The sequence below is a fragment of the Miscanthus floridulus genome, chromosome 13 (assembly GCF_019320115.1).
Source record: "Miscanthus floridulus cultivar M001 chromosome 13, ASM1932011v1, whole genome shotgun sequence".
In the NCBI taxonomy this organism is placed as follows: Eukaryota; Viridiplantae; Streptophyta; class Magnoliopsida; order Poales; family Poaceae; genus Miscanthus; species Miscanthus floridulus.
The window spans coordinates 51,058,355-51,067,131 of record NC_089592.1 but is presented as its reverse complement, the minus strand read 5'-3'; positions in this window follow the sequence as shown (position 1 = coordinate 51,067,131).

The following is an 8,777-nucleotide window of genomic DNA, read 5'->3' as shown; positions in this document are numbered from 1 at the left end:
CAGTGGTGTAATGGGTTGTAGGGTTCGAATTGTGTCTGATTTGAAGCCAGATCGCCAACAGTCGAGATCTCAACAAAATCGAACTTACCGGCTACCTCTCGGAAGATCAGGGCCTGTACTCATCAGATCCCATGAAGTTAGACTATCTGGTTGAAGTACAACTCCGCATAGTCGGTTGGACGAAAGTCTATGCGGACAGGAATGAAGTGTGCCGACTTGGTAAGTCAGTCAATAATCACCCAAATGGAGTTAAAATTCCTCTGAGTAGTAGGGAGTCCAACAATAAAATTCATACTTATCTCCTCCCATTTCCAACCTAGGATAGAGAGTGGCTGAAGTAATCCATCTTTCATGTGCACAGCCTTGATCCGACAACAAGTGTCACACCTAGCCACATAAGCAGGCTATCTCTTTCTTCATTTTGGTCCACCAAAATTGAGGCTTTAAATCATGATACATTTTACTACTACCAGGATGAATAGATAGTTTAGAGGAATGAGCTTCAGATATGATTTGATTTCTAAGCTCTCTATCCTTCGGAACTACCAACCTATCCTTGAACCATAACATGCCTTCCTTATCTACTCGAAAATGTTTGGTTTCTTGCTCTTTCATCTTGCACTTGATGTGAAACACACCAGCATCTGTCTTCTGTAGCTCGATAATTCGACTCTGTAGAGTACAATTGACAGTGATGTTGTGAAGGACTGCAGGATGAAGGAGCTTTGACAAATGGACATCACTCTCAATCAATGAGTGGCAATGAGACTTTCTGCTTAAGGCATCTGCGATGACATTTGCCTTGCCAGGGTGATAGTGCACTTGGAGGTTATAATCCTTGATCAACTCGAGTTGTCTTCTCTGATGCATATTCAACTCTGGTTGAGTGAAGATGTACTTGAGACTTTTATGATCAGTGTAGATGTTGCACACATTGCCAAGTAAATAATGTCTCCAGGCCTTCAAAGCATGAACAACTGCAGCGATGTTCCTAAGTCATGCGTTGGATAATTCACTTCATGCTTCCGAAGTTGGTGAGAGGTATAAGCAATGACTCTACCCTCTTGCATAAGAACACCTCCTAACCCAATACCTAATGCATCATAGAACACCTCAAAAGGTTTCTCGATATCCGGTTGTGCCAAAACCGAAGCCAATGTTAGAAGAGTTCGCAGGGTATGGAAAGCCACATCACACTCAGAAGTCCAGACAAACTTCATGTCTTTTTGCAGCAACCGGGTCATAGGCTTGGCTATTTTAGAGAAATCTAGGATGAAGCGACTGATAATAGCCAGCCAACCCTAGAAAACTTCCGAACCTCGTGCATCGAGATGGGAGCCTTCTAGTTCAATACTTCTTGCACCTTGGTGGGATCAATCATAATTCCACCATCGGACAACACAGTGTCCAAGAAAAGGTACCTCATGAAGCCAAAATTCACATTTGCTGAACTTTGCATATAGCTGGTGTTCTCAGCAATCTAGTGAGAACCACCCGTAAATGATCAACATGATCTTCTTCATTCTCAGAATAGACCAGGATATCATCTATAAATACCACCACAAATTTGTCCAACTCGGGCATAAACACTGAATTCATCAGATACATAAAATGTGCGGGGGCATTGGTCAATCCAAAAGACATAACCAGGTACTCATATAGACCATATCTTGTAGATAATACGGTTTTTGGGACATCCTCAGGCCAAATTTTGATTTGATGATACCCAGATCTCAAATCAATCTTGGAAAAGACTTTTGCCTTAGACAACTGATCAAATAAGATATCTATGCGTGGCAGAGGGTACTTATTCTTGATTGTAACTGCATTCAAGGGTCTATAATCTACACACATGCGTAGAGATTGATCCTTCTTCTTCACAAAGATAGCTGGGCACCCCCACGGAGATGAACTAGGGTGGATAAGGCCTTTCTTTAGAAGTTCATTCAACTGGGTCTTAAGTTCGGCTAGTTCATTAGGAGGCATTCTATATGGCCTTCTAGAGATGGGAGCTATGCTAGGAAGCAACTCTATCTTGAATTCTACTTCTCGATCTGGGGGCAATCTAGGCAAATCATCGAGAAAAACATCTGGAAAGTCACACACTGATAGGGATATCTGCCAGCGACTTTGCTTGCACCGCATTGGTCATGCAAGAAAGATTGATGTCCCTAGGTAACTGTACTAGAAAACCCTCCTGATTACAAGGATCTCTGAGCATGACTACCCTAGTCAATGTATCAATAAGCACTCCATGATGGCTCATCTAGTTCATTCCCAATATCACATCGATACCTAGCCCTGGTAAAACTACCAGATCAACCTAATAACTTCACCCCTCTATCTCAAATTGTACATCCCCAACTACCAGCTTGGTTGGGATAATACCACTAGTAGCCCTAATACAATAACCCTCACCCTTAACAGTATATGTTTTCTGCATAAACTTGGATGCAAATGCTGGACTAATGAAGGAATGTGAGGCACCTGAATCAAATAGTACAACTGCGGGGTGTTGGTCAATCAGAAAGTTACCGGCAGTCACTACCTCTCCTAAAGGAATCTCAGTAATATTAGTGTGGTTCACTTGCCCCTGACGGCCACCTTGGTAGTTGTTCTTCTTAGGGTAAGGACACTTCCTTGACCAGTGGCCTGGCTTGTTGCAATTCCAGCATGGCATGTTGCTTGGTGGCACACTAGAACTGGCTTGACTGGTAGTGCCCTTGGGAAGAGCAACTGTAAATGCCTTACAAAACCCAGTCTTGGTGGGATTCTTCTTCTACGGTGGGCGAAACTTAGCAGCTAACGCTGGAGGACGGAATGGAGCCCTCTGTGTGATAGGAGCCTTAGATTGTGAGGCACCTGCCTCATAGGCCCTCTTACGACTTTTCAAAGCTGCATATACAGCATTGTTGTTCTCTTGCGATAAGGCATCACTCACAAACTCATTAAAATAAGCACACTTGCAATTTCCCATGGTCTTAATCAGTTTGGGGCTAAGTCCCCGCTTGAAGCTAGCAATCTTCTTGGCATCGGTGTCCACTAAACTCGGTAGCATACCTTGCAAGGTTGTTGAAAGCTTGCAGGTATTCATTCAGGCTCTTGTTCCCCTGAGTCAGCTTCATGAACTCTGTATGCTTGATCGCCATGAGACCAGGAGGAATGTAATTTCCCCTAAAGCAGACTTGAACTGATCCCAAGTGATTTGGGCATTAGCGGGCATAGTGGACCGATGATGACTCCACCAAATGCCAGCTGGCCCATGCAGTTGATGAGATGCATACTCAGTCTTTAGCACCTCAGTCAAGCGGAGTAGATGGAACTTCTGCTCGAGAGTATTCAACCACTCATCAGCTTGTAGAGGCTCCTCAGCCTCCTTGAAGATTGGGGGTTTCGTGTCAAGGAAATCCTTGAAATCACTGTATTGATTTGGATCTGGTCCTTGGCGTGGACCACGGCCATCACGATTCACAATCGTACGGAGGGCCTCGGCCATAGTGCGCTATCCTTCCACAAGCATTGCTATTAATTCCGTTGGTGTGGGTGGTGGTGGCGGAAGATCATCATCATCACCCGCACCGGTGGAACGAGTACGAGGCATCTGCACAATGCTGCAACCAGTAATTATTGATGATGTCAGCACATTGGAGAGCAACAATATAATCATGCCAAACTGAATTTACTGATGAGAATAAAAACTTCATACAATAAACAGAGGCAATAATTCATTCTCCAATCACCACATCATCAAGTAGATTACTGGCACCAAACACAGTGCATTCCAACATGACAAGTTTTAACTTAACCCTTATGATACGCATCCCGAAGGGAGCGAATTAAAGTACATTACATGCCGAATTCGAATTAAAAAGGGTACATCAAACATCAGTCTTCGTACTTAAGTTCATTACATCACTAACTACAAAAGCTTAACTAGTGAGGCTTGCTAACGAACTACTCGTCGAAGTGATCGCTATCCACATCGGAGACACCTTGGACTTCTTCTGGGTCTTCCTCTTCTTCTTCATCTACCGGCTCAACTGCATTGTCATCCATCTGCACGTCCTCTTCTTCCTCATCGGCCTCAATTACTTGAGGTCCACCCACTATGGGATACCTTGGGTATGAGACGGGGAATAGGAAACAGACAGTTGTGCAGCTGATGGTGCTCAACCTAAAGCTCTTCAAGCTGTTCTTGTAGTGCTTGCTCTCTTTGAAAGGCGTTGTGGTTGGCCAAAATCCAACCCCGATGTCTTTCTTCTGCTAACTCTAAAGTGGCATCCCTAGTGACGTGTCACACGATCCAACTCTTGTGCGGCCTCCTCTCTCTCAATAGTGAGGTTCATTAGCTGGTTATGAAGCTCGTCTCTCTCGCGTGCGGTTTGACCCCACTGTTGCAGACGATAATTTGTAATACCGCAAATCTCCTCAACTTCTTGCTGAGCTCTCCCACATGCATCCGCCCTACGGCGATACTTGCGGGCACGCAACCTAAACTTGTGCTGGGCTTCTATTGCCTTGCCAGCTTCATCTAGTGCACTTGAAAGGGTGTTTTGCTTGACTCGACAAAGCTTCAAGACTGCCATCATAGCACTCATTCTAGCGTTGTCGCTCTGCACACGTTCGCCATGGCCTTGAACCAAGGCCTGACCAACGTCCTGAGTCCACTCAGCCTTGGTAGGAGACACTCGGGGAATGGATGAAGCAGGTCCACCCACTAACTCATCCCCGAAGCTCTGTGCTATATCCATTAGCACATCAAGGGTAGCAACCTGAGCGGCTTCCCATGGACTATGTCCATCAGTCTCAATGCTCCACCCATGCCACAACGGTCTTGAGGGGTTTTGCGGCACCACAAAGGTCACAACGTACCAGGGTACATCTCCCAATGGTACCGCCTGCCTCCACGTGTAGCTGGGTGCCTTCGGGTACCCAACTAAACTAAGCACCCTCTAGAGCAAAGTGGGAGTACCGAATTGGTCCAAAAAGGTGCTGCTACCAGTAGGAAACACGGGCACGGCCATCTGTATCAAAAAGGGATGCAATTCACGTGAGAGGGTTACTTTGCTGAGAGATTGTACTTTATACTTGGGATAAGTAATTATAAGGGAGGGAGTAATGCAATATGAATGTCACTGAGTGAATATGATGCATGCTCGTTCCTGTACGTCCTCACAAACCTAAGAAAATTTAAGCTTTAGCGGAATATATGGTGGCATACATATGTTCTCTCAATTAGCGATAACTAGTCGATCTACACGGTGCATTGTTAGCATACCTACAGAAACTTCATTGTAGCCCAACCCAACAAGATATAATGCTAATTACACAAGTAGTAACTAAGATACTCTGCATATATACATCCCCCGATACATATACTTCGGTATCCAAACTACCCGACAAATGTACCCATAATTAAGTACCTTCATATATACATGTATGCAACATGTAAATACTCCAGTAACCACAACTAGCTCTCCCCTAGACCGACGGTTGGACAGTCATGCTCTCGCAACTCACAATTACCTTAGCGTAGACGCAATTGATCCATACATTACCATTCAAACGAACGACACCCATGCAATATCACGCCGCATGGACGACGAAATAGAAACAATCAATTTCCCCAAGTTAGTAATTATACATAAGCCACCTAGAAGTCCTTAAGTGGGCTATAAGGGATGTGATCACCAGTATACCATAAAAATTTTGATTTTTGAACACTTATATATAATTATAAGTTTGAAAACCATTTTTACAACAAAAGCTTTTGTTTTAAATAGCCGTAAGACATGTTTAATGTTGAATCTAGCTCTAATACCAGCTGTCACAGAACCGACCAATTTATAAGAGCACAAGTACAAAAACAATCGCCGAAACGATCAAATTCTCGAACTTGAGCCCATATAAACCCGGTAGTCAACCGAAATCTCAAAAGATTTCAAACCAACTTGCATACAACCAAGATCACAGTAATTCAACATAACATATCGTACGTTACAACATTTCATAGATGTTCACAAATAGATTACACCATCATAGAGTCATCGTTATTACAAAACAAGTCTTGTAAAACATGCGGAAGCAAATAGTTTAACTCACACACCGAGTTCAAATACACATACTGGTTTGCTAATCATGGCCCACAAAAGCATTAAGATAAGAGAACAGAGATCATGCCCATGATCTAGTCTTCATCACCCACCGGGTGGAGACAATACTTACAGAATCCCTGATATAGAAGGTCATCTGCAACAAGAGGGAATAAACCCTGAGTACGGGAATGTACTCAGCTAGACTTACCCGTTGGAAACCAAACAAATGACACCAAGGATTATGCATAGCTTAATATAGTGGAGCTGGCTGACACTTTCTTTTTGCAGAAAAGCATAAGTAGTATGATCAACTCTTATCTTGACTAGCAGTGACTTTTTAGCCATTATCCTATCATCTATATTAGCACCTGTACTAAGCAATCATTTTATTAGGGTGTAAACATTAATAACCATATCAGGTATTCATTGTGGCAACCTTATCATCATCATCCATTTAACCATATCGTTAAATTAAGTGAATCTATGTTGCCGCTACTCAGTCAAGTTCTCGCTATCCGTGAGAGACGGCGATTCGAATCGATTCTTAGAATGGCTTAAAATGGCATAATTAGGAAACCTTAGTGAAAAGTGTCAAGCAATAGATTTCATATTTTTCCTAGCATCCTTAAGGTACCAAGATACTACCTACCAAGTTTCATGGCCATAGGATTCCTAGATAATTTACACAAATTCACACAAGTATCCATAAATGATAAAAGGAAAATATATAACTCAAAAACTACACATGCAATGACCCTCAAATTTTAACTACCCTTGCAAAGTATGCCAGGGTGAGAGCTAGGAATACCCCTCCAACTAGATAGGAATCGATTCGAATCGCCGTCTCTCCCGGATAGTGAGAACTTGACTAAGCAGCGGCAACATAGATTCACTTAATTTAATGATATGGTTAAATGGATGATGATGATAAGGTTGCCACAATGAATACCTGATATGGTTATTAATGTTTGCACCCTAATAAAATAATTGCTTAGTATAGGTGCTAATATAGATGATAGGATAATGGCTAAAAAGTCACTGCTTGTCAAGATAAGAGTTGATCATACTACTTATGCTTTTCTGCAAAAAGAAAGTGTCAGCTAGCTCCACTACATTAAGCTATGCATAATCCTTGGTGTCATTTGTTTGGTTTCCGACGGGTAAGTCTAGCTGAGTACATTCCCGTACTCAGGGTTTATTCCCTCTTGTTGTAGATGACCTTCTATATCAGGGATTCTGTAAGTATTGTCTCCACCTGGCGGGTGATGAAGACTAGATCATGGGCATGATCTTCGTTCTCTTATCTTAATGCTTTTGCGGGCTATGATCAGCAAACCAGTATGTGTATTTGAACTCGGTGTGTGAGTTAAACTATTTGCTTCTGCATGTTTTACCAGACTTGTTTTGTAATAACGATGACTCTATGATGGTGTAATCTATTTGCGAGCGTATGCGAAATGTTGTAACGTATGATATGTTATGTTGAATTACTATGATCTTGGTTGTATGCAAGTTGGTTTGAAATCCTTCGAGATTTTGGTTGACTACCGGGTTTATATGGGCTCAAGTTCGAGAATTTGATCATTTCGGCGATTGTTTTTGTACTTGTCCTCTTATAAATTGGTTGGTTTTGTGACAGTTAACACCACCATCGCTTTAGTGTATGATCCACTAGTACAAAGGTCATGGTCACCGTTGCCTTGCACCATGATCCGCCTTTAATGATCGTTTAGTCGGTGTCGGGTTACTAAAGGATTCGGCGGTGATATACTTTTGGTCCCTGCCGCATCATACTTATAGCGACGGTGATAGAATTTCATCCGGTTTCACAATAGTTACTAATTCAGCTAGGCCCTTAATACATGAACACAAAGCATACAGATATATAATCATTACATCCATAAATCATGTTCACAAACAAGAGTAGTTTTTACAATAACAATGGACGCTACCATAACATCTTTCTCAACCGATGTCCTAACACATGAGGTACATAGAGCATACTAAAGGTGCTGATCTATATAGACTTGCATAACAAAACGACATAGTTGTGCTCCTTCTATGTGGCACTCCTGCTTGCAAGGCAAAATGAATATAATTAGTGCATCCTTTGGATTGGTAGCCAATGCACCATGGAACCCCTCTTATTCATCTCTAATCCACAACCTGAACAAAGTAGTAGAATTAATAATTTTGAACATACCCCATTAGTTAACAAGCCAAAATTGGCCTATACATAGATAGAATGAAAACAACTCCCTACCTAAACAAAGACTATCATGATGATGAAATGTAGGAAATGTACCTTTAATGGTATGCTAAAGAATCCATGAACAAGAGAACATAAGGAAGGTAGTAAGGCCTATTCATATGGAAACACCCTCTTGATCTACAAAAGCAGATGACATGGGCATGGATGACATGAACTTTTTTGCGGTCCATGTCATATGCGATCAATGTTCTATCCTTCCCAACAAGGAAAAATAAATTCCATTCTGGGTGAACTGTAATCACTCTGTACTCCTCATCACAAAGCTCAGAACCAACTTTATATATTCATGTGTCCAAACAGTTCATCCATGTCCACAACATGCTTCAAAATCTAGTTATCAGTACCATAGTCTTCAAGTTTTCACACTAAAAGCCAAGACCTATTGTGAAAATTAGCACAACACACACATA